This window comes from Myotis lucifugus, unplaced genomic scaffold (genome assembly GCF_000147115.1).
Source record: "Myotis lucifugus unplaced genomic scaffold, Myoluc2.0 scaffold_89, whole genome shotgun sequence".
NCBI classification, from domain to species: domain Eukaryota; kingdom Metazoa; phylum Chordata; class Mammalia; order Chiroptera; family Vespertilionidae; genus Myotis; species Myotis lucifugus.
The window spans coordinates 2,773,776-2,800,894 of record NW_005871137.1 but is presented as its reverse complement, the minus strand read 5'-3'; the positions used below and the strand labels follow the sequence as shown (position 1 = coordinate 2,800,894).

The 27,119-nt window shown below is 38.1% G+C and overlaps 1 protein-coding gene across 4 annotated transcripts in view; it reads left to right on the top strand.

Annotated features, from left to right (window-relative positions):
* GALNT13 (polypeptide N-acetylgalactosaminyltransferase 13) overlaps window positions 1-27,119 on the top strand; it is a 393,823-nt gene that overhangs the window by 221,429 nt on the left and 145,275 nt on the right. The window lies entirely within an intron of this gene.

Genomic DNA, 27,119 nt, shown 5'->3' with positions numbered 1-27,119 from the left:
AATAATTATTTTATTCATAGTACAAAGACATTGTCTTTCAGTGTTTGAAATAAAGACGTGCTTTATTTTTTTCAATAAAGCAGTTCCCTATAAAATCAATGTGTATTTTTGCACTGAAACTATGTTATCTGAATTTGCAAATGCTATTCTCAAATAATTTTAATAATAATCTGTGGTGAAAGGAATTCTGTATAATTCTGTGTATAGTATGACTACTTTTACAATCATAGACATTGTTTGATGAATCAGTTTAAATAATGCAAATTCACTTATTAAATGACCTTCTAGGTAAATAAAAATTAAAGATTACTCCCTCATATATATGATTTAGGAAACATATGAACGTTTTTAAGATTTTGTTGTACTCATAAATTTAAAATACAGACACATAAATGTGCTTTCATGCTATTAAAAAAGTGCTAACATACTGTTGTTTTTTCTTCAAATCACATATATTATCATTTTAAGTGAAATAAGTTAGTAGCACTGTTATTTTTTCCATTTTAGAATTTAACATGAAATATTCAAAACACTATTGTTTGCCAAAATTATTTGTGCAATGAAATTATTAGTTTAGATATATTTATCAATGATATATAGATTTATATATACACTTTAGAAAGTAAAGTTTGTTTTTCACTTACAAAATATAATAATGTTCTGTAAGAAAATGTTCCAAATTGAAGCTAAGAATTATTTTGAATTTATATAATATGAAACTTAATGGATCTTGCATAATCTGAATTATTTTATAAGTACTAGAATGACCTAGTTATACAATTTTTTGCCTATAAACCTTTCTTATAGTCAGATGTCTGAGAATATCATTAGTTAATGGAATTTTATTCTTTCTGTATTTGCTTATATATTTATAGTGTATTGCAACTTGCTCTACAGTCTCGGTACAATACTCAGGAATGTGTTCTTGCATCAGGCACATGATGCATCTTTGCATAACCTTTGGGGACATTTGGGGTCCTAAAATTTTTACTTCATGGGGTTCAGAAAGTGCAGAGAGTAACAAATGACAGTTAAGAAGAGGAAGAAGAAAAGAGAAAGAAGAAGGAAGGAAGGAAGGAAGGAAGGAAGGAAGGAAGGAAGGAAGGAAGGAAGGAAGGAAGGAAGGAAGGAAGGAAGGAAGGAAAGGAGGAAGGGAGGGAGGGAGGAAGGAAGGAAATTCAAACCTTAAAAGCAGTTTGCTCTTAATCTTAGATGTAATGATGAGAGTATTTACACATTAATAAACCAATATTCCTTGGATATTGCACTGAGATTACATAAGAAAAAAATCAACATGCGAATATTACTATTATCTGTGATCCTACTGCCCACTTTTTTTATTCTTTCCTAAGATTTTTATTCACCTCTATTCTCCTTGCCTGTTAATTATGATTCTCTGCAAATGGACTCCCATTACTTTCAATACATAGCTCCAATGCTGGGTGGATACTCTTCATCTGATTTAAAAATGTGTCTAGGAGTAATTTAGTGTAATAAAACAGAAGAACACAATCAGGAAATGCAACAGAGGTATAAATGTATCAAAAAAGAAGACTTGAGAATATGAAATGTGAAAATTTGATAATATTTGATGCAGATACCAGGGGGACAGAGTGAATGCAACTAGTGGCCCTAAGTATGATCAGATCCCTAGAAAATGATATAGGAGGTTTACTGTGATTGGTTGCTTGAGCTTATTAAAAAATAAAGTATTCATAAGTGACTACTTTTCAATTGTTTTAGAATATATCATTGACTTTAGTTTCCATCTGATTTCAATAGAAACAACCTATGTATTTCGCTTTTTGTTAGACTCTTGATTCATGCTTACTTTCCTTTCCATGATATCAATAGAACAGTTCGCTTAATAACTAGTTCCCTAGCTGAGGAAGATAGTAAGAAAAAATGCTGAAACAGTATATTAACAAAGGAAAGAGACTTCCCCATTAGACTAATTTTATGAAAAGATGTGACTGAATTAAATGGGACTATGCTGAGGATTTACAATGAGAAGACCTGAGACTAATATCCAGCTCAGTTATTATAGAGCAAACAAATTTTTGTGTGTAATACGTGCTTTATACTTTCTAGATGCTGAGACCGCAAAAATGAGTAAAGCATGATGCTTTTACTCTCAATAAGCTACATTCCTATGAGAGAGATACATAGTTATTATTGACAATAAAATATAATTTCTTAAAAATAAATGTATGTATGAGGTGTCTTTGTCATGTAGGCAAATCATTTAACCTCAACTGTGGAAAGGTGATTGTAATCATAGTGAAATTCTATTTTGCAGCTCTGGTTTATGTAGATTTGAGGTAATTAGAAAACAGAGAAATATTAATGGCTTGCAAAATATCACAAGTCTGACTGGCCTTGAGGGACTTTAAGCCAATCCAAAGGAATGCATCTTGCAGATTTATTTATAACAATATCACTTGGTCTTTGATGCCCAGAGTATTGTAAGTTCTGAGACATTGAAAATTTGATGAAAACTCTAGATCTCCCCAGAGAGAAGCATCCAGTCTCTTCCTACAGTAGGTTTTAACAGTTTCATAGGGTTGAAGAATTCCTTGAAGTCTCAGGATAAATAAATTTGGCTTAAAATATTAGTGACTTCTAATATTTATAGAGCTATTAAGTGAAATAGTTGAGAATTCAACCCCGGTGTTCTGAGACCATCAGCTATGCTGCTAATTACCACACTGCTACCTCCTCATTAAGATTCATCCCTCCATAACATGTCAGTCCTAACTGCTGATGATATTATCAGGAGAGAGAGGAGAAGCTAACATGCAAACGTGATCTTCCTCCACACTTCTGAGATGGCTGCCTCATCTAGTGATCTTATATTCCTGTTATGGGCTTTAGTTTCCTTTGGTATATAACATAATAGCAGTGAGAATATGTACAGGTAGATGCTAATACTCCTGAAAGCTTAGTCTCAGATATTGCTCTCTACTCCATTCCACAACAATCATCCAAATAACATAAATCCTAAGAATACTGTCTATACACAAATGTTGATTTATTTAGCTGACATTTATTGAATTTTCATTCAATCGGTGCATGGGATACAGTAGTGAACAAAACAGACAAAATGGTGTGTCCTTATGGAAATTATATTTTAGAGAAGGAGGCAGACAATAAACAAGGAAAGTAAAATATAGGGGTGGACAAATGTAAGTTTACAGTTGTGAGTAAGTGAAACTGTTTATTCTTGTATTATTATTTATTAATTATTGTATTATTTCCTATATGAACAACTGTAAACTTACTTTAGCCCACCCTTGTATATTAATATATTGGTGATAAGAGTTATATAGAAAAATAAGGGAGTGGAATATGAAATGGTAAATGTTGGAGATTAGTAGGAGTTGAAATTTTAGATAGGAGAAACTCAGTAATGAATATCCATCCAATCTAAATAAAGAGGGAATATGCTAAGTGACCCTCGCGCCATTGCAAAGATGGCGGCGTCCACAGCCAATAAGGAGGGAATATGCTAATTGACTTCCCCACCCTCAAAGATGGCCCCACCCACAGCCACAAGATGGCTGGCAGGGGAGGGAAATTCTGGGCGATCAGACCAGCAGAGGAGGGCAGTTGGGGCAACAGGGCCAGCAGGGGAGAGCAGTTGGGGGGAACCAAACCTGCAGGGGAGGGTAGTTAGGGGTTACTGGGCTGGCAAGGGAGGACAGTTGGGGGTGCCCGGGCAGCAGGGGAGGGCAGTTGGGGGTGACAGGGCTGTCAGGGAAGGCAGTTGGAGGCGATTGGGCTGGCAGGGGAGAGCAGTTGGGGGCAACTGCTGTCAGGCAGAAATGGTTATGGGCAGGCAGGCAGGCGAGCGGTTGGGAGCCAGCAGTCCCAGATTGTGAGAGGGATGTCCGACGGCCGATTTAGGCCTGATGCCACAGGGATCGGGCCTAAACTGGCCATCAGACATCCCCCGAGGGGTCCCATATTGGAGAAGGTGCAGGCTGGGCTGAGGGACACCCCCTCCCCCAGTGCATGAATTTCATGCACTGGGCCTCTAGTATAAAATAATTGATAAAAAAATGGACCCATGATATGTATATTTACCATCAAAAGTGTCATCTTTAAGTAATATCTATGATGTCAGCATAAATACCACCTAACAAGCATTACCAGCAAAAGACCTTGCCTTTCATGAGTAATAGCACAGGAGCAATATTTCCAAAAATGCACAATATTTTGTTCATTTTAAAATGAGATAGTCTGCCATTGTTGAACCAATTGAGGTCATGGGGGAGAAAAGTGAGAAATCATTAAGGGACACAGAAGAGTGTCCCACTGCCATGAATGACTGACCAACAGTTACAAGAAGGATCTAGGAGTCTGACAGCCTGGATTCAAGTCCCAGCTCTGACACTTATTAGCTGTACTCGAGGCCTGATATACGAAATTTGTGCACTTGTGTGTGTGTGTGTGGGAGGGGGTCCCTTAGCCCGGCCTGCGCCCTCTCGCAGTCTTGGAGCCCTTGGGGGATGTCCGACTGCCTTGGATGTCCGCTGCACTTGCCAGCTGTGAACCCAGCTTCTGACTGAGTGGCTCTCCCCCTGTGGGAGCGCACTGACCACCAGGGGGCAGCTCCTGCATTGAGCGTCTGCCCCCTGGTGGTCACTGGGCGTCATAGAGACCAGTCGTTCCTTCGATCAGTTATTGTTCCACTGTTTGGTTTATTTGCATATTGATCTTTTATTATATAAGATGGTTTGGAAAAGGTAGTATGTCTCCTAAGCTCTAGTTTCTCCATATCTACATTAAGAAAGTTTGTAGCACTTTCCTGATATGCTTTCAGAGATGATTAAATAAAACTCTGTATATAGTATTGAGCACCCCAATAACCACACAAAGTCTGTAATAAAAGGCAGCAATTGTTGTTGTGGTTATAAGCTGTGCAACTTTGAGCAAGTCCTGACACTCCTGAGCCTCACTTAATAACAACCTTGCCCTTAATAATCAGTCCTTGACCATAGATAATCAATGAAGAGAATGTATATGAAAATACCTTTAAAGCTAGAATATGCAATACTAACATAAATTACTACTTCCCTAATTGTTAGTTAAGATGTGGTTCTAAAACTCCCCTGCCCAGAAAAGAGATTAGATTTTAGGAAAGAAATAACACTTTCTGTTTTGACTGTTGCAATGTCCTTTGAGATGACTACTGACATCCTGAAAACCTAGAGTATAAAAAATTTAGCTATACTCATAATCAATTTTAATAAAATAATTATTTTTAAAGAATCATCTAGACTTGGCATAACAGTTACTGGGGTTGCACATGAACATACACACACACACACACACACACACACACACTTGAGTCAATAAAAATGGACATAACACTGTATATGAAATAAGAGATTTAAGCCATTGGTCATTGAGGACAGTGGTCTCCGAGAGGTGGGACACAACAAGGGGAGCAATTGCCTCAGCTTTACTGCCAGAGCAGCTGGGGAGGCTTCAGAAAGAGAAGGAGGACCTGCGCAGATCCCAGTGGACTCCATGACTTGAGAAGTTGGAGGTGAATGACGAGGAAGATCAGGCAGCTAGAAGTTGGACAGAGTACCAGAGAGGAGAAAGCTGCACAAACAGAACTCAATATTAAACTGACCAGCACATATGTGAGAAAATGACCCAAGCTGAGGAAAGAACCATGAGAAAGAGACCTCTGTGTCCCTCATTTAGGACCAGCAATAGTAGGCTGTACTCTCCAGCCAGCCTGATTCATGGGGCACAGGCAAGAGTAAATATTGGGAAACTCTATGATACACTTCTAAATAACCCATGGATCAAAAAAGAAGTTCAAAGTGAAATTAATAATATTTTGAACTGAATGAAAAGGAAAGCACAGTGTTTCAAAGTTTGTAGTGCCAGTAAAGTAATACTTAGGGGGAACTTATAGCACTAAACATCTCTGCTGGAAAAAAGAAAAATTGAAAATGTCAACGACTTCAGCTTCCTCCTTCAACAACTAGGAAAAGGAGGAGAGTAAATAATAAAGATCGAAAAAAGAAGGAGGAAATAATAAAGATCAAAGCAGAAATGATAAAATGTAAAAGAGAAAAAGTTTCCTTGAGAAGAATAGTAAAATGATAAATTTCTAACCAAACGTCATAGAAAAAAGAGAAGAAAAATTACCAATGTTGGGAATGAGAAAGGTGACGTCATTGTGGATGCTAGAGATAGTAAAGGCTTATAAAGTAATATTAGCAGCCTTATGGCAGTAAACTTGACAACTTCAATAAAATAGACAACTTCCTTAAAAGACAAACTATCAAAGCCCACAAGAAGTAGATCAACCAAACAGCCCTAAAAACTAGTAAAAAAAAAAAAAAAAAGGAAAGAAAAGAAAGAAAGAATCTTGTAATTTATAAAACTACTTTTCACAAAGGAAACCTGCTTGCCAGATGACTTCCCTGGTAGATTCTACCCATAGTTTTGGGTAGAAATAAGAACAGTTTTACACAAACTTCCAGAATATTGAAGAGAAGATAATACCTCCCAGTTCATTCTGTGAGGTCAACGTTATTCAAATAACAAAACTTGACAGACATTAAGAGAATAGAAAACCACAAGTCAATACCCCTCATGAACATAGATGTAAAAATTCTAAATAAACTTCAGCAAATCAATCTTTTCAATATGTCAAATGAAAATGCATCATGACTAAGTGAGGTTCACCCCAGGAATGGAAGGCTGATTTAACATTCAAACACCAATCAATGTAATTTGCCATGTTAACACATCAAAAAGGAAAAAGTCAACGGATCTTTTGAATAGAGGCAAGAAAAGCATTTGAAAAAATCCAATTCCATTCCTGATTAAAAAACAAAAAGGACAAAAGCACCAAAAAAAAAAAAAAAAAAAAAAAAAGGCCCTGAGCAACCTACTTATAGCAGGGAACTTCCTCAACCTCATAAAGGGCTTATAGGAAAAGCCTACCTCATATTACTATTAAGAGACCAATGTTTTCTTCTTAAGATCAAGAAAAGATAAGGGTATTGGTTTTTACCACTTCTACTTAACATTATAGTGGAGGTTTTAGGCAGTACAAGAAGGTAAAAAGTATAAACAAATGCTATCCATATTGTAAAAGAGAAAGTGAGACTGTCATTCCAGATGACATGATTATCTAGAAAATTCAATGGAATTTATTTCAAAAGCTACTAACACAAGCATGTGATCTACCCAGTTTGCAAGATACAAGAATATTATATAAAAATCAATTGTATTCCTGTATATTAGCAGCAAACAATAAAAAATCTAAATAAAATGTCATTTAAAATAGAATCAAAGATATGAAATAGTGATAAATCTGACAAAAGTTAGACTAAAATCTAAAATTTTAGGTCAATGCAAACTAATCTAAAGTGACAAAAAGTGGACAAGTTGTCTATGGACAGCAAATTGGGGTGGGAGACCAGAATTAGAAGGAGGGATTGCAAGGGGGCATATGAAAACTTTTGGGGATAATGTATATATTTATTACCTTGATTGTGGTGAAAGCTACACAGGTTTCACATAAGCCAAAACTTATCAAATGGTACATTATAAATATATGCAGTTTTATGTATTTTAATTATCCTATATAATAAAGAGCTAATATGCAAATGGTCATCGTGCCCTCTTGCTGTAATGGCTCAGACACTCCATACTGGGGAGAGAGGAATAGGGACCAGCCAGGCACAAATGAGCTCTAGAGAGAGGAATTGGGACCAGCCAGGCACAAATGAGCTCATGAGAGAGGAAGTGGGACTAGCCAGGCTGAGGCCCAGGAGAGGGATAAGCTGCACGCCCCACAGTCCTGGGCGCCAGTGGCTGGGGCTGCAGCCCGGGAGAGGGACAAGCCACCTGTCCTGTAATCCCAGGTGCCTGCGGCTGCGATCTGGGCAAAGCCGCCCGCCCATGGTCCCCTGCGGCTGCAGCCGGCCTGGGCAAAGCTGGCCTAGGTCCTGGGTGCCTGCAGCCAGCCAGAGGGAGGGAAACCTGGGTCCTGGGTGCCTGTGACCGGCCAGAGGAGAAAATTCTGGGTCCCGGATGCAGGGCAAGGCAGAGGCGGTTAGGGACGATCAGGCCAGCAGGGGGGCAGTTAGGGGCGATCAGGCTGGTAGGGGAGCAGTTAGGGGTGATCAGGCAGGCAGACAGAGGTGGTTAGGGGCGATCAGGCAGGCAGAGATGGTTAGGAGCGATCAGGCAGGCAGGCAGAGGGGTTAGGGGCAATCAGGCAGGCAAGCAGGTGAGCGGTTAGGAGCCAGTGGTCCCGGATTGTGAAAGACAGTCGGGCATTCCCCGAGGGGTCCTGGATTGGAGAGGGTGCAGGCCGGGCTGAGGGACCCCCCCCCCCTTCTAATGCACGAATTTCGTGCACCGGGACTCTAGTATTCAATAAAGCTGTTAAATATTAAAGCGCACGTGCTCGTGCACACACACACACACACACACACACACACACTGCTGGCATCTACAAAAAGAAACAAATGAAGAAAAATGTAATTGTTGGTATCATCTACTGCAAACATGTGTAATTCAGTCTAGATCCTCAGTATGTCTTAGCCTACTTTTATAAATACCCTACTGATCTGAGTCAAAAATCTACCTCTTAAGACAATTGTGTGGAAATGAGAAAATACTTATTGGAGTTTTTAATAAACTATTCTGTACTGCAGAAATATTAGTTTTATTATCATTACCCTTAAAAAGTAGAGGCAGTTTTGTCAATAAGCAATATTTTAATTGACAGGATGGGATTTATTTGAAATGATCCAATTTTTCTTTGTCTTTAAAATCACAATGTAAACAGCAGTAAATTTATCTGAAGGATATAACCAAGTGAAATGCCCTATGATGTGAAATCCGCTTATTTCCAAATTGCACAAGCAATGAAGTGAAAAAGAAATGGAAGCAGACATCATAAATAATGGAAAAATGAAAGGCGGACGGTTTTATCGAACAGAACAGTATGGTAAATGAGGCAAAGGTTTGTAGACTTTGGGGGGATTGTAGTATCCAGATTTTTAAAAGAAAGTAAAGAATTTTCTAGAAATGTCCAAATGATTTTGACAAGTGGAAATGTCAATCATAATTTGTTAGACAGAAATAAATTTAGACAAAAGTCTAGTTCTTTTAGAATTCTGTCTTTTTAAAAAAACTTAATTCATATAAATCTGAGCATAATGGATTGTCTGTGTTTAAAACTTGAGTATTTTTGTTTTATTCAGTTGCTCATAAAAAACAGACTTTAATAGAAAAATTGCAGTTAAGTGAATTTAACTTAAGTTCATGTTATCCACAATTTTGGTGGAAATGGTTTTGGTGGAGCACTTTTATCTATAATAATAAAAGCATCATATGCTAATTAGATAAGACGTCCTTCTGGATGTCCTTCCTTCTGGACAAAGCCACAGTGGGTGGGGGCCATGGCAGAGGCGGCAGAGGCCCCTGGCCATGGGCGGGGACCAGGGCCACGGCCCTTGCATGAATTTCGTGCATTGGGCCTCTAATTTAAATATGATAAGCACTCTTAATATTAATATAAAGATTTATTAGCCTCTTCTTTTCCTAGCTTTATTGAGGTATAATTGTCAAATGAAAATTGTGTATATTTGAAATTTACAATGTGATGATTTGATATACAGGGGTAAGCCATCTTAGGTTTTCCGGTTGTTCATATGGAAAATAATACAATTAATTAATAATAATACAAAAATAAACTGTTTTTCATGCTCACAACTGTAAATCTACTTTTGCCTTACCCTGTACTGTATTGTGAAATGGTTACCACAATCAAACTAATCAACACATCCATCACCTCACATAGCTGCTGTGTGTGCTTTGCTTTATTGCTCTTCACTCTTTGCACTTCTCAAATATCGCTTTTTTTTTTTTAACAAATTCAAGATTTGTGACAACCCTGCATAGAGACAGTCTATTGCTGCCATTTTTCCAACAGGCCCAAATGATGGTTAGCATTTTTCAGCAATGAAGTATTTTTTAATTGAGGTATGTATGTTGCTTTTTAAGATATACTGCTATTGCACACTTTACAGATTACATTACAGTGTAAACAACTTTTATATGCACCGGGAATTCAAAAAATTTATGTTACTCACTTTACTGCAATAGTCACTTTATTGCAGTGGTCTGGAACTGAACCCACAATATCTTCAAGGTATGCCTGTATTTCATACAGTATTATTAACTATAGTCACCATACTGTACATTAGATGTCAGAACTTATTCATCTTATTACTGAAAGTGTGTACCCTTATTGGCTTCTTCTTTTTTTTTTAAGTTTAAGAGGTTATAAACTGACATCATGTTCATGTATAGCCTCCATAAATAATATAAACAAATATTGTCCTAGCCGGTTTGGCTCAGTAAATAGAGCATTGGCCTGTGGACTGAAGGGTCCCAGGTTTGATTCCAGTTAAGGGCAGGTACCTAGGTTGCAGACTTGATCCAGGGCTTCTGTTGGGGTGTGTGTGTGGGAGGCAACCAATCAATGTGTCTCTCTCACATTGATGTATGTTTCTCTCTCCCTCCCTCCCTCCCACCTTTCCCCTCCCTCCTTTCCACTTTCTAAAAGTCAATAGAAAAATATCCTCCGGTGAGGATTAACAACAACAACCAAAAAGAATATAAGCCAATATTGATGAAACTGTCCAGCACATTTCTCTCTGGTTACCTATTTGGTGCAGGGTAAGCACATTGCAAATGACTTGGATTTTTAGTTTCTGTGTTTACAATCAGATTTTCTGGTATCTGTGCTACCACTCTACTTTAATCTATTGCTTAAACATACCTTATTGAATCTCCTTATTCTTTGTTTAATTGAAATGACAGAAAAAATAACTCTGGGTAAGAGATAGCTGAGACATTGTTTATAAAGACTATGTTACATCTATTATATACATTTTAAAACATTGGGTCAGTAGGAGCCATATAATTATATTTAACTAAGATTCTATAGATGACTCAATTTTTCCAAAAATAAAAGTGTGAGAATTTTATTTTGAATGTTAAATACAATAAATACATGATTTCATATGCTCCTTTAGAAAAAACAAATGAACAACAGGAAATTAGACATTAATCAAACTTTAGGAGAACGTTAGCTAACGGTAGCAGAATTTGTTTTGCATTTAAAACTATAATAGCCTAAGGCTTGGTAACTTTGATTACTCTACCTCTTCATTAAAACTTTCTGGTTCTCAAAACCAGAACATGAGAATAGATTTATATGGAATAGCCATCGATGTAAAGCTTCACCTTGCAAACATACTACATAGAGACATACTTATGATTTTAGAAATATAAGGCGTTGTAGAAGACTTAGGTACACTAGAACTTGTTATTAATCTCTGCTTCTCTTTTATCATCTTAATCATCTCCTAAAGTTGTTACTATTTTTTTAAGAAACAAATGTCTCGGGTTGTCACAGTCACAATTTAGTGCTGTCTTGGATCAATGACATTCACTGCTCTTTTCCATGACCTCACAGTCTTATCATATGAGTGTTTCTCTGCAGAATGTAAACAGGGAATATTTATCAGCCTGCAAATATACTCACCTAATGTCTAACCTATGCTCTCTACTCTTTATCTATTTATATCAATTTATCTATATCTAAATTTATATGTATGTGGGTCTGTGTGAGTGTGAATGATATTTATGAAGACTCGGAATACAATTTTCTAGTATTAATTAGTGCAAAGGATATAGTGCAACAATAAATTTACGAATTTAAAAAGTTATAGCATAAGTGGTCTCTATTGCCAGTAAATGCTGAGTGATATTCACCAGACATCCTAAAAGAGTTGAGACTCAGATATTTAAGAGAATTCAGGAATTATTAAACCCTGGAAGATTTCTAGGAATTAAATGCATAAAAGGAAAGAAATGGAGTGAAAAATATATAAAAATCTTGTGTAAAATATGAATTTTCATTTCCCTTAACATAGAAAGCAGAGGTGAATGACATTTGTACAGGATTTATTCAGAAATATACATTGGAAATAAATCTTATTGGGAAATCATTCTAACTTTTTGTTCTTTAATTAAACCAATGAATGGAAATAAAGGTTCGAGAAAGAAGAATTTGATTTCTGAACGATGATAAAATGTTGCTCCTTAACAAATACAGACATATTTCAAACATACTAAGCAGAATTTCCCTGTTTATAGCAATAAGCCAGGAACACCTGTTTTTTTAGTGAGTGTCAGTACATTTAGAAACCAAGGATCAATACTAGATATAAATATCTGAAATGTCACCTTTGGGAAACACACTCCAATTCTGTGACTGTTTGCTGACCCTTCTCTGCTAAAGTGGACACACTCAATATGCACCTTCATTAACCTTAAAAATCCTTATGATCCTTCTGACTCTAAATAGACAGGACCTCAATTTAACTGTTTGAATTTATGACAATAAAAAAAGCTCCATGAAGAAATTCAATGTGCTCAGAATTATTGTACAGAAAAATATGACATCTCCTGTGATGGCAAGATTTTACTAAAGCCTCTCATTAAGGTCCTTAATCATACAAAATGGTGTGAGAATTAAGGCAATTATCCTGCTTATTTACATTTGAAATGCGCCTAAATCATTCTGATGAAATGTTTAGCTTTTTTTTTTTGTAGCAGTTAAAGATGCGGTGCTTGATTTTATTTTACAAATTAAAGTTCCATTTTTCTTTCTGGAAATGAAAAGTTAAATAACTTCCAAAAATGTTTCTAGTTTTGAAATTTTAAGAATCATTTATATATACTGTGTTTGATTAAGTGAGATAAACCTGTCATTAAATTCCAACAAAGTTTGCAAAATATACAATTCAAAGACTTTACTAATTAATTCAAAAATATTTGTTAGTAGTTGGGTATAAGGAGGTAGACGACAGTGGAAGATCGAGGACAGTCCCTGTTCTCATGAGATTATGCTGTTGGGAGATAATAGACAATAAAGGAGTAAACAGGAGAATTAGCCTGTTAATTTCAGATAAAGACAAGTGCTTTGAAGAAAATAAAATGAGTGGTGGAGCACTGCATTGCATCAAAGTGGTCCAGGAAGATCTCAAAGAAAGTGTTTTAGCTGAGTTCAGACTGACAGGAAGCATCCAGCTGTGCAAATTTTGTAGAGGGAACTTTCAAAATAGATCGTTATGCAATATAGAGTAAATGCAAAAAGCCTTGGGCAACTGTGAAGTTATGCTTAATTCTCTCCTTCTAAGTCTATAGGATCACAAATATCCTAAAGCTTTTGGAGGTGGAAAGCATTCTTATTCAAGGGCTAAAGTATAAATCATTCTGTAGGACAATATTTGGCTGATTCATTTATTCAGTGAATCATTTATATGCACCTACTATGTACCAAGCTCTGTGCTAGAAACTAGAGATAGAGAAATGAACATAACAGGCCAGGCCACACTCTCTAGCAGTTTATTTTTGATGAGGCTTTACATTTGAATAGCACTTCATAGAATTCTTTTACAGATATTATCATAATGGACTTTGGCATTTACCCCCATTAATTAGTTAGTTTTTTTAATCTTTAATGCATTTTGGAATGTTTGCGTTATACTGTAGATTACTTCTTTGCAGCAGCCAGGTATCAGTATCCTCTCATTTTAGCCATTAATCAATATAAGTATTTATACTAGTATATGTACTAGAGGCCTGGTGTACGAAATTCCTGCATCAGGGAGTATGGGGGAATGGGTCCCCTCAGCCCAGATTGCAAGAGGGCACAGGCCAGACTGAGGGACCCCACTGATGCACGATCAGGGCAGGGGAGGGACTCAGGAGGCTGACCATCCAGGGAGGGACCGCAGGAGGGCTCCAGGGCGTGTCTGGCCCATCTTGCTCAGTCCTGATCGGCTGGACCCCAGCAGCAAGCTAACCTACCAGTTGGAGCATCTGCCCCCTGGTGGTCAGTACACATCATAGTGACTGGTAAACTGGTCGACTGTCTACTCCCTGGTGGTCAGTGCATGTCATAGTGAGCAGTTGAGCGGCCTTAGCATATCATTAGCATATTACACTTTGGTTGAATGGATGACTGGACAACTGGACACTTAGCATATTAGGCTTTTATTATATAGGATACCTGCATTAGACACTGTGAATGGTATACATACAAGATATGGCTCTTGATCTCAATCAGTTTGGAGAGTGAAATATGGTCAAGGTGCCATTTCAAGGTGCAGATATAAAGTGCATTACATTCAAAGCAAAAAAAAGATTTCTGTGGTCAAGGATAGTCAGGAAGAATTTATAAATTAAAAAGTCAAGGATTTTATAAACAGCAGAAGAAAAGCAGGGGCTAGAAATAGGTGAGCTCTCAATTTATAGTCTATACACCTGTGGTTCTCCTTTGTGCTTTGAGCAATACCTAAGCTCAGGCTAGAATATCTGATCCCCCCTTCATTTTATTTTCTCTCTTGAAAATTACATGAATGAAGTATTACTAAACCATTAAATATGTATTTTGCAAAAGTAGGGTTCAAGTGACAGAGTTAATGAAGTATCCATTAAAAACTTAAGTAATTAAACCTATTATTTTTATATACCTACATTTGATGCCTTAAAGATTTCTAGGACAAAATTACAAATGTCGTTTCTATATGTGTGCATTCTGTTAGGAAACCTCATGCACCTTGCTAGCCAAATTTAATGCATTCAAATTCATATACTTTTTGTTAAAGAGCAAAATTTAAATCTCTATGGTAACTACTGCAGTAAATGTGCAACATCTTAAGCTATGATTATACTGTCACACTTAGTGATGTCTGTCTTAAGCAATGACTACCAATCGTTTCAGGGTTGTTGTAGTCAACCAGAAATGTAGTTTAAAAAGGAAACCAATTATGAGATTTATTTAAATACGGCGAAGTGATTTCAGCAATAACAGATTCGAGATACTAAGGGTGATCCTTTCGAGGGTGTGAGATAATGTTAAGGGAAGACTTTGAACCATGTGTTCAGGAGTATTCAGCACCAATAATACTGAGTCTTAAGTACCATTGAAAAGGTAGCTGAAGAGTTTTAATAGATGTTTGAAATTGTCTTTAAAAATAATGCAACTTAATTGTTTTCACTACATATGTAAATATTCAACATGATGAATTACACATTCTTAAAACATTTAATTATAAAAATTAGCCACTGTTTTACACTAGAAATATGCTAAAATTGAAATCAAAATTTTGGTGTAGGATTATTAGCACTCCTCTATTGTCGCCATGGTGTGCTTGAATACTAAAATATGTGTCTGCATGCACTACTCCATTGTCAAAGATTTGACTACAATTTTACTCATTTTATTACTTCATAGTTTAGCAATATGTGATCTCAGTCTTTAATTTTTTTTCAATTTCAATTGGTCAACCAAATTTTTTGTTTATATTTTTAAAATCTGTGTTTTCATTGGTTAACCAATTTTATATTCTGTATTTTTAACTGGCCAAATAAAGCTGTTTGGGTTTGATCAATCAAACCTTCTGCAATTTCTGAACTAAGATAAGAGTCTATAAATAAACATTTGAAGGGCAAACTGCTCCCCACTCAGCCTGTAATGACATATTTGAATAATAATTAGACCTGATGAAAGACTCCATGATTTCTCTGGTCCTATAGGAAAAGTCCTCAGGAACTACAACCTTTCTTTTCATATTTGGAGAACAGAATGGAAACTTTTGACTCTTTAACGTCATGGAAAGTTAAAGATATACCTGAGGAAGTTGGAAATGTGCTGCAGAGTCGAGGCAAAGTATAAGGGGAGTGACAAGTTGATAGTTACCTTTTTGGAATTTATAATTAAATAAGCGTCTGAGAATGGATGAGTTTGCCAAGAAATTAAATAAGAAGATTAGACCAGCAAGGCATGTCTTTAGGTAGCACCTACATGTAGGGGTGGGAGAAAGTAGAGAAAGTAAATGCTAAGTCAAAGCTATCAGGGAAGAACAAATATATCACCCAAACTTAGAAAGTTGTGGTGATTTTCAACAGTGTCAAATGCTGCAGAGAAGTAAAGAAGAATGATGAAACGTCCTAAAATGCTTCATGAGTAGGTTCAGATGATAGAAGGAAGATATCTATATATATAAAAGGCTAATATGCTAAGTGTCCGACCATTCATTCCACTGTTTGACCAGTCACTATGATGCACTGACCACCAGGGAGCAGATGCTCTGATTGGTATGTCAGTTTGCTGCTGGGGTCCGGCCAATTGGGACTGGGCGAGACGGGCTGTATACAGCCTGGAGTTCTCCCAGAGTCCCTCCCTGGCCTTTAAAATATTTCTTCTAATTAATTTCCTTTCAATGTGCACAAATTCATGCACCAGGCCTCTAGTTAGAATGTAAGATGCTAAGAAAATTGGATTGTGAAGATGTTTATAGAAAAGAAAAACTTTTAAAGAAGTTTCCCAGAAAATAGGAAAGAAAACACATAGTAACTTAAAAGGTAAATATGACAAAGTAATTATATTTGTTATTCTTTTATTTTATCATAGGGGATAAGGTAAATATAAGCTGGTAGGAAGAATTTAAAAACCGGGGTGATATTGAAAAAGAAAGAGGAAGGAAGCATTGATGAGTAAATACCTGCAGGTGTTGGAAGAATATTATAGAGAAATAAAATACTCTGTAACACTTTTTGGTCTACAATGCAGTTTTAGGCTATTATTTCATTAAATCCTTACCGGAACACCGTCTTAGTGTCTTATTCTATAACTAGAGGCCTGGTGCACAAAATTTTGTGCATGGGGGGGGTTCCCTCAGCCCGGCCTGTGCCCTCTCGCAGTCTGGGACCTCTCAGGGGATGTCCACCTGCTGGCTTAGGCCTGCTCCCTGGGGGATTGGGCCTAAGCTAGCAGACAGACATCCCTCTGGCAGCCCAGGAGCCCTCAGGGGATGTCCACTTGCCAGCAGGGAGCAGGCCTAAGCTGCAGTCGGACATCCTTAGCACTGCTGAGGAGGCAGGAGAGGCTCCCACAACCACCACTGTACTGGCATCCATCAGCCTAGCTTGTGGCTGAGCAGAGCTCCCCCTGTGGGAGTGCATTGACCACCAGGGGACAGCTCCTGCATTGAGCATCTGCCCCCTGGTGGTCAGTGTGTGTCATAGTGACCAGTCATTCCCAATCGTTCTGCTGTTAGGGTCAATTTGCATATTATATAGAATAGAGGCCTGGTGCATGGGTGGGGGCCCGCTGGTTTGCCCTGCAGGGTGTCCCGGCTCAGGGTAGGGGTCCCGCTGGGGTTCCTGGCCAGCTTGAGTAAGGGGCTGATGGCTGTTTGCAGGCTGGCCACAGCCCCTTCAGGGTGGGGGTCCCTGCTGGGGTGCCTGGCCAGCCTGGGTGATGGGCTGAGGGCTGTTTTCAGGCTGGCCACACCCCCTTCAGGGTGGGGGGTCCTGCTGGGGTGCATGGACCGTCTGAATGAGGGGCTGATGGCTGTTTGCAGGCTGATCAAGGCCCCCAATGGGGACCCTCACCCCATGAGAGTGTGGCCAGCCAGGGTGAGTGGCTGATGGCTGTTTGCAGGTTGGCCAAGTCCCCCAGCGGGAACCCTCACCCCATGGGGGTGTGGCCAGCCTGGGTGAGTGGCTGATGGCTGTTTGCAGGCTGGACACAACCCCTTCAGGTTGGGGGTCCCCGCTGGTGCCTGGTCAGCCTGGGTGAGGGGCTGATGGTTGTTTGCAGGTTGCCACGGCCCCCAGCCACCCAACATCTCAGTGGAGGCTGGCTGGAAGCAGGTATCTGGGATTTATTTATCTTCTATAATTGAAACTTTGTTGCCTTTAGCGGAGGCCACAGCTGGCCAGGCAGGCAGGAAGCTTGGCTTTCTCCATCGCTGGGGCAACCAAGCCTTCTGCTTGCTCCAGCTCCGTGGCTGTCGGCCGCCATCTTGGTTGGGTTATTGCACCTTTGTTGCCTTTAGCGGAGGCCACAGCTGACCAGGCAGGTGGGAAGTTTGGCTTCCTCCATCACCGGGGAAACCAAGCCTCCTGCTTGCTCCAGCTTCGTGGCTGCCGGCCATCATCTTGGTTGGGTTAATTTGCATATAGTCGCTCTGATTGGCTGGTGGGTGTGGCTTGGGGCATGGGGAAGTTATGGTCAATTTGCATGTTTCTCTTTTATTAGATTAGATTAACGCTTTTGAGTCTCAAAGAAACTAAGTGATGTGGCTAGAAATTGGTGGGGTTGAACATCAAACCCACATCCTCTTTTCCAGGTCTCCTACTCCTCTATTCTGAGTTCAAGTTCCCAAGGTCAGGGTTTTACTTTGGAAAGGAGATTTGACTCTCTTCACAAATGGAACGAAGAAACAAAGGCACTATTGGGGTTTCAAGGAGGGAATGAATAGAAAGCCATGTCAGCTGTTCTTGAACTCAAGAAAAGTAGGGAGCAAAAGATTATCGACAGAGAGGATGGGGTTAATATTGGGGCTTGACAAGGAGGAAGTTTGGGATTAAACCTGGCTTCTTCAGCAAGCATTTGAAGGAACATTGATGCTCTCTATTAAACAACCCTTGCATGTCACAAGAATGGCATTTTGCAATTCTGATGAAACAGAGATGAGGGAATTATCTTCACTGTGCTTTAAGCATCATGTCTGGAGAAATAAATTTCGCACTGCATTCTCCACACTTGTGACTGATAAGTGAGCAAAGTAACATGCTAAATGGTTATTTCTTTACTCTTCTTCTAAAGCATAATGTAACTGGCATTGATTGCTACCAATTTATTTTTTAAAAAATCAAAAACTGTCAAAGTAGAGGATTACCTTCCCTCACACCAGGTTTTGCGGTTATTTATAATGAGCGCTTGATGTGACACTAATTTGATATTTTTATAGGTTTCACATTTATCACACTAAACATTTTACAGAAGAAAAAAAGATGCTGGTAATATGATTTTTGGAAGGGAATCATAGTTTTCCATGGATGGCATTAGAGTTTTCTATGTGCTTCCTAGGGAAAGTGTTTATCTGAAGCAAAACTTATAGCTTCCTATAAAAATATCGATATGAAACAAAATGTAAGTAATTCAAAAGTGGACATGTCTGTCTATGAAAGGATTGCGGTTGGGGTGAGTACCTCTTAAAACAGTCCTTTTCTTGTAGGATTGAGAGGACTCTTCAACTGTCAAATACAAACTGATACAACTGGCCTGTCCTATGAGCTTCTTAGAGACAGAGGGCAATGTTTGATGATTCTTTCTCTATGCCCCCTCTTTCTCTATGCCCCCGAGCCCAGCATGGTGCTTGACACAAAGTCAATGGTCTGTATATATTTGCTGAATAAATGCTGGAGAGGGGAGAGGTCATTTCCTCTCTTCAAATTTATCATGGGGTCTTGCCTTTGAAAGGCATTTGACCACTTCCCAAGTGATGCAGGGAATTTTGTTTACAGGAAAATGCTATAGCTGCAGTCAGGTGAGGTGGACAGTTTGCAAAGGGACAAACTGAGTAACTGAAGGATAACTTTCAGAATTATCAGGTTTCTTCCCCTACCCGATCCAAATTCTTTTTTTTTAACATATTTTTATTGATTTCAGATATGAAGGGAGAGAGAGGTAGAAACATCAGTCATTGATTGGCTGCCTCCTGCATGTTCCACACTGGGGATTGAGCCTGCAACTGGGCATGTGCCCAGAGTGGGGTTGGAACCGGGACCTCCTGGTTCATAGGTCAACATTCAACAACTGAGCCATGCCATCCGGGCCGGTCCAAGTTCTTTTAAGCATCTCTGGCATCCATGAAAGAACCGGGAGATGTTGCCACATACTGCAGCTGGGGACAGGTGGTCTACTGACTTTCAAAGGGGACTGTTCTGGCATGAATTCTAGGGCAGCATCCGCAACTGCTCTGTTGAGGTGCTCTGTGGCCAGAAGCAGCAGATAATGCTATCTGACAGGCAGTTGGATCATCGGACAGTGGAGGAAGCCAATGTAAGATGCAAAATATTACATTTTTACTTGTGGAAAAAAATTCTTTGTGGTTTTTGTTTTTTTAAAAAATTGTTTTTGATAACATTTGTGACCTTTATAAAATAGGGTAACTCCAAATCTGATGGGGGGGAAAAAACATTGATTGCTTCACAATAAGTTTTACAATGTCATCTCTCATACTTTATCTTGTTCAGAGAATGTTATTTGTACCATGTACTTCTAATACAACTAAAATAGAGTCAGCTTCCCTGAGTAGGAAAATGTTGTTTGAAATTTTGGATGCATATATCTTTTTGGATTAGCATTTTGGATTTCTTTGGAAAAATACTCAGAAGTGGACTTAGATATCATTTAATAAGTCATAGATCCTTTCAATCCATTTTTCAATAATTGTATCAATATACAGTCCTCTCACAGTTGAGGTTTATTTGTAGGATTAACTTTACAATGAGAAAAGCACAGATTTTAAAACTTCTACTTTTGTCTTAGTTAATAATACCCTTAAATGCACTGAAAATACTTCCAAAACCTCCAGTATTTATTACACTTTAAGATTATTGATTATTGAATGATGAAAAAGTGTGACTGTCTCGCATGTTATTCCTTGTGTTCCTTTTTTATAAATTATCTGCTTGAGACAATCTATGCTAATAAAAAAGCAATACCTTTTTGTAAATATGAAAAGCTAGACACTAATTTTCTTAAGCAGAACCACCTTATATTACGTAGGATTTTCAATATCCGGTAGACAGCTTGTTCATTTCGTGCCTGCTATATTCATCCATGTCATTTAATCAGAAGATGGGAGATTTGGCATAACGCAAATAGGACTGTGTTGCTCTGAAATCTAAAGGCGGGGGGGGGCATGTTTGGAGTTTCTACAGTAGCATCAGTCTTAATAAAATGTGGAATAATGACAGGTGACAATTTTCCTGAAGCTGAGAAATAAAGTGGACATAACGCATGGTGATTCTGAAGATTAGGAATCTCCAAGGTGAAGAAAGTTGTTGAGAGGCAAAAAGTGAAAGTGGAATGTACATGTTGGCATATGTATGTTGGAGGCATCTCCACTATGTATTTTAACAGCTGGGAATGAGTATTTGTATTTGAGAAGAGTTGGAGATGAAGTTAAAAAGACAAGTATCACATGATTTCACTCCTATGTGGAATCTAATGAACAAAATAAACTGATGAACAAAATAGATCTAGAGACATAGAAGCATGGAATAGACTGTGGAATCTCAGAGGGCAGGCAGGGGTGGGTGGGTGGATGGGAAGAGATCAACCAAAGAACATGTATGCATAGCCCATGGACACAGACAATAGTGTAGTGAAGGCCTGGGTGGGAGGGGGGCAGGGGAGTGCTAAAAGGAGTCAATGGGGAAAAAATGGGGCACATACGTAATACTTTCAACGATAAAAACAAACAAAAAACACTCCATCTGTGCCCTGGCTGGTGCCTCTCCATGGTTAGAGCTTCTGCCCGCACACGGGAAGGTGGAGGGCTCAATTCCTAGTCCAGCGTTGAAGGTTCAATCCCTGACCCCTGTCAGAGATTGTGAGGGAGGCTACTGATTGATGTGTCTCTCTCACATCTCTCTGTCTCTATCTCTGTCTGTCTCTCCTCTCTCTTCTCTCTCTCTCTCTCCCCCCCCCCACCTCTCTCCTTTCCACTCTCTCAAAAAAAAAAAAAAGACTCCATTTGTGGCCACAACCACCTCACTATACCTCTGATACTGTGGTTCATACACATACTGTCTCGGTTGCACTTCCAAATAGTTCCTCCACTTCAAGCCACACCCAGTAAAAGCACACCTTTCTTTGTTTCTGCTCTATTTTTTTCTTCTCTCTCTTCCTTGTACTCCCCTCAGTCCCCAACCTGAAGAGTCACTTGCCAATTCTTTGACAAAAGAGAAAGTACACTCAGTTTGGAGACATCACTTAAGGGAAATTATTTCAGGATTAATGTGTTAAGTCCTTCAGAAAATGAGTAGGTATAAAAGGGTTCATTTTGAATTTGGGGCTTTCAGTAGATCATTTCTAAGTCAAGATGAATAGTACTTTGTAAGGGAAAGTACTTGATAACTGGATATTTTAGGAGCAAATTAAGGTAATATATGAAACGATATAGATGCAACTCAGAATTGTCTACATTTTATGCCAATGTGAAAATAAAATATTCAAATTACTCTAGTATATGGCTATTTCTTGAAAAACTATCTTGTGGACAAAAGTTCTTTGTGGTTTTCCTTTTTTTAAAATAGTTTTTGGTAACATTTGTGACCTTTCTAAAATAGGGTAAATCCCAAATATGATAGGGAGGAATCCCATTGATTGCCTCATAATAAGTTTTACAATGTCATCTCTTATAATTTCTCTTATGTGGAGAATGATATTTGTACCATGTACTTTTAATATAACCAACATAAATTCAGCTTCCCCAAGTAGGAAAATGTTAATTGAAATTTTGGATGCATATATCTTTCTGAATTAGAATTTGGGATTTCTTTGGATAAATACCCAGAATTGTATTACTGGGTCATAAAGTAGTTCTAGTGTTTAATTTTTTAAGAAACCTCCATAATGTTTTTTATCATGTCTGCATCAATTTGCAGCCCCACCAACAGAGCATGAGGGTTTCCTTTTCTCCACATCCTCACCAATACTTGTTTGTTGATTTATTGTTGACAACCAGGTGTGAGGTGACACTTCATTGTGTTTTTTAATTTGCATTTCTCTGATGATTAGTGACATTATCTTTCCATATGTCTATTGGCCATCTGTATGTCTTATTTGAAGAATGTCTATTTAGATCTTTGGCTCATTTTTTAATTGGATTGTTTGTTTAAGAAGATGTGATAAATACACATAATGAAATATTATTCAGCCATAAAAAAGAGTGAAATCTTACTGTTTTTGACACATCGATGAACCTATAGGGAATTATGGTAAGTGAAATAAGTCAGACAGAGAAAGGCAAATATATGTTTTTACTTATTGCAGAACTGAAAGAATAAAACAAACAAACAAAATAGAAATTGACACATAGATTCAGAGGACAAACTAATGGTTGCCAAATGGGAGAGGGTTGGGGAAGTGAGTGAAAAAGGTGCAGGGATTAAGAAGTACAAATTCATAGTTACAAAATAGTCATGGGGATATAAAGTACAGCATAGGGAATATCATGTATATAATAAAAGCCCAGCGACCGTTACGATGGAACAACCAGAACGACAGGTTGCTATGATGTGCACTGACCATCAGGGGACACACCCTCAACACAGGAGCTGCCCCCTGGTGGTCAGTGCACCCCCACAGCTGGAGCACCGTTCAGCCAGAAGCCAGGTTCACAGCTGGCGAGCACAGTGGTGGTAGTGGGAGCCTCTCCCGCCTCCACGGCAGTGCTAAGGAGCAGCGAGCCAAGCGGTAAGGAGTGAGCTGGCAGGTGGTTAGGAGCGAGGGGTCCTGGATTGCAAGAGGTATGTCCGACTGCAGAATCTGGCCTAAACTGGCAGTCGGACATCCCCCAAGGGGTCCTGGATTACGAGAGGGCACAGGCCGGGCTGAGAGATCCCTCCCACCTCCCTGCATGAATTTCGTGCATCAGGCCTCTAGTCAATAATATTGTAATAACTGTGTATGATGTCAGTTGGGTACTAGGATTATTGGGGAGATCATTTCATAAAATATATAAATGCCTAACCACCATGTTGAATCCATGATCTCTGACAACTCAGGTGAGTGCTGGAAGGTCACAGCAGCTTGATGTAGGAATTCATCTTGAGAAGTTAGGATGATATCAGAATATCACTCCAGCTCTAGAGACCTCTTCAAGATCACATAAATCTCCCCAATTAAACTCTGAAGTGAAAACTAGGCCAAGAGTCAAACAAACAATATAAAGAATCCTGTCCCTAATCAAAACAATTATGAGATAACTAGCAAGCTTCATGTCAGGAATGAATAGAGATGCCTACAGAAGCCCTTATACCTGCCCCTTTTAAATAATGACTTCCATGCCTTTTGTGTTTGTGTCAACCTGTTAAGGATCATAGTGCCTTCAGGATCTCAATGCAGACTCATTTAGATTTTGTTTCAATTGTAAGAATTTGTCATCAGTGTACTTGAGTATGTATTAACAAAGTGGAGAATTGAAGTGCCGACAGGGATTATTTGAAAGAAACATTGACTATAGAAAAAAATGTTTTGAAAATTAACTCATCAGTATCTTGTTTTAGTTTTTCCTTTGTCAGAACTAAGAAGAATGTCTTTTGTTCCTAATTGCATTTTATGAGACATCTTTTGTGTACACTTTGTGATTTTTTCAGATTTTGCTGTATTAATTGACTAGCTCAATCATTATGTATTACTTTGAAAGCAGTGACTTAATAGTGTATGTAAGTTCTGATATTTTTCACTATATGTAGATTATACCAATTGCAAAATGTGAATTTAAATTTCATGTGATGATGAAATTCAGTTTCATAATGTGAAACATGTGATGCTTCTTCTTGAAGAGATAATAATGTGGTTAGAGAGATAAGACTAATGTGTGAATTAATACACACATGAACATTTCACAAGATGAAAACCTATATAGAACTAAGCTACATGGGGTGAGGTTGTCTAGAGGTAAGTATAAAAGCTTAGTCAGGAAATACTGAGATCAATGAAAGCTAGCATATAGTTAGGAGCTGCTTGCCAGAAGAAATGTATGTGAGTTGGGCCTAATAGGGAAAACATCATAGAAAGGGAAAGCACATACATTAATTCTTAGTTTTAATTCCCCAAACTGTGTCAAGTTATTATATTCCTCTCTACTCTCTATTTCCTTTGTCATCACTCTGGTTGAAGTCATTATCATCTCTCTCCTAGATTAATGCAATAACTCCTTAATAAATCTCTCCTATTAGCGCCATCCTGATCCATTCTTCACCTAAAGGTTAAGTATCTTTATGTGCGTCAGGTTGTCTTCATCCTCATTAACAACCCTGTGAGGTAGATTCTCCTGGTCTCACATTATTACCTGAAACTTGAAGCACAGAAAGATGTGTCCACCCTACTAAGTGGCAGAGCTAGGATATGGTCTCGGGAACTAGAGCCTGCACTCATAATCACCATGCTATTTGCCTCCATGATATACTGCTGTTTTTATTTAGGCTATTTTAAAGACATTTTGCCAGAGGTAGTATATGTGTGGGGGGGTGAGTGGGTAAAGATTTGTATAAAAAGCAGCTGCATGGATTTGGCACAACAGCTGTAAAATTAGAAACAATAGTAGCACTTGAGCTGAGATTTCAAAGTTGAAGCTTATGAAGTTTATGAACCTTAATTAAAATGTCACTGATGCAGACGCCAAAAAACATGAAAAGAATAATGCATGTTAGTTAATTGTCTTCTAACTAGGAGAAGAAAATCAGGAAGATAATCAAATGAGCAATAGGCATTTTACATTTTGATTAATAACTTTCTCCATCATCAAAAGACACTCATGAAAATATCTGGGAACAAAGACAAGTGACTAACTAGCTTCAATCCTCTGTGGATGAAAGGACAGTTTGTATTTTGTACGTGGTCAAATGTACTTGAGAGAGATATGATGTACAAATATTAATTTGTTAGAAGCCTAGAAAATAACAATCAGATATGCTTGATGATGCAAAATAATTTGGACATCATTTGTTCATGTGCTAATTTGGACATCGTGTGTTCATGTGGATGAGACATCGTGTTTTATTCAGTGTATACTCTTTGTTCAGACACTAAAATAATTTTAGAGAACAAAATGTAGTATTCTACTTGGAGACTAATTGGCTATTTTTTAAAACTCCTTACTTTACCTAACCTCCTGGACATTGTTATTGTAATTACAAAAAGTCTTAAATAAAATATTTCTAAGAAGCAAGATTAAGCTGATAATCTATAGATGTTTGTTTCCCTGAACAACAATGATAAGTTAATATACAGATAACAATTTACTTCTTCCTATATGAAGTGTCAGTGCTTGATACACAAAATCTCATTGGGATCTTAGGAAGTGGTTATTATTATCCCTATTTTCCAAAGGGAAAATTAAGACAAATAATTTTCACAAGTATACATAGATACTAAGTGACTAGAAAATTTCTATTTGTTTATTTCCAAATCCAAATTCTTAATGATTGTGTCATACCCTTTCTTCCTCCTTTTCTCCTTTCCTTCCTTCTTCCATGCTTCCAAAATATTTATTGAAGATACACTGAGGAACATTATCATGATAGGCACAGGGGACTCCACTCATTTTGAATTCTTTAATATTGAACTATATTGTTCTATATTGTTTTCTGGGAACTGTATCTACTAAGTACATGGTAACTACCGGGTCAATATTTGATCAAATAAATGTTTTGTTTTTATATTAATTGGGTATTATCATGACCATATCACTCTAATTAATGCATAATGTTATGTATTCCTACCTTGATCTTTTCATTTTCATGTAAATTTGGGGGAGAGACTCTACCTAGGAAATGCCATATGAATGTTTATCCCCACATTCTGTGCGCACAGATGGCAAAGGGAAAAGTGCTCACTTTGTTCCAGGAGTCAGTCGACTATGGCTCACAAGCAAAACACAGGCCAATATTCACCGAGTTATGGGACGGTTACCTCTACCTCTATTATCTCTCCTAAATGTGTTTAAGAACTGGCTCCATCTGTGAGACTCAAAATCAGTGACAGGTTTTTCCTCTGCCTTGTAAATCAACAACCATTTTGCATTATGCCAATACTTGCGCACACAAATCTCATTGCAGGTTAGGAGGAATACCCAAAATCAGCACTTTCATATTGCCTTACCATTGCCTTTTAGGAAGGAAAAAAGTGAAACCATTGGAACCTACTTTTAAAAGATTTTAAACTAGATATCGTTCTCTTTTTGTGTGTGCATGTTTAGCAATAGAATCTATAAAACTACAAACAAAGGTAGGGCCAAGAAATGGCACAATGCAAATAAAGTGCCCTCACTTACACAACCACAGTGACAATCTATATTTGCAAAAAGGTAAATTGGGAACCCTAAGGACAGTTGCCAATCACTAATTTATATACAGTAGGGCTTACTGTATAGTCTGAATTTAATGGGATACAAACTTAA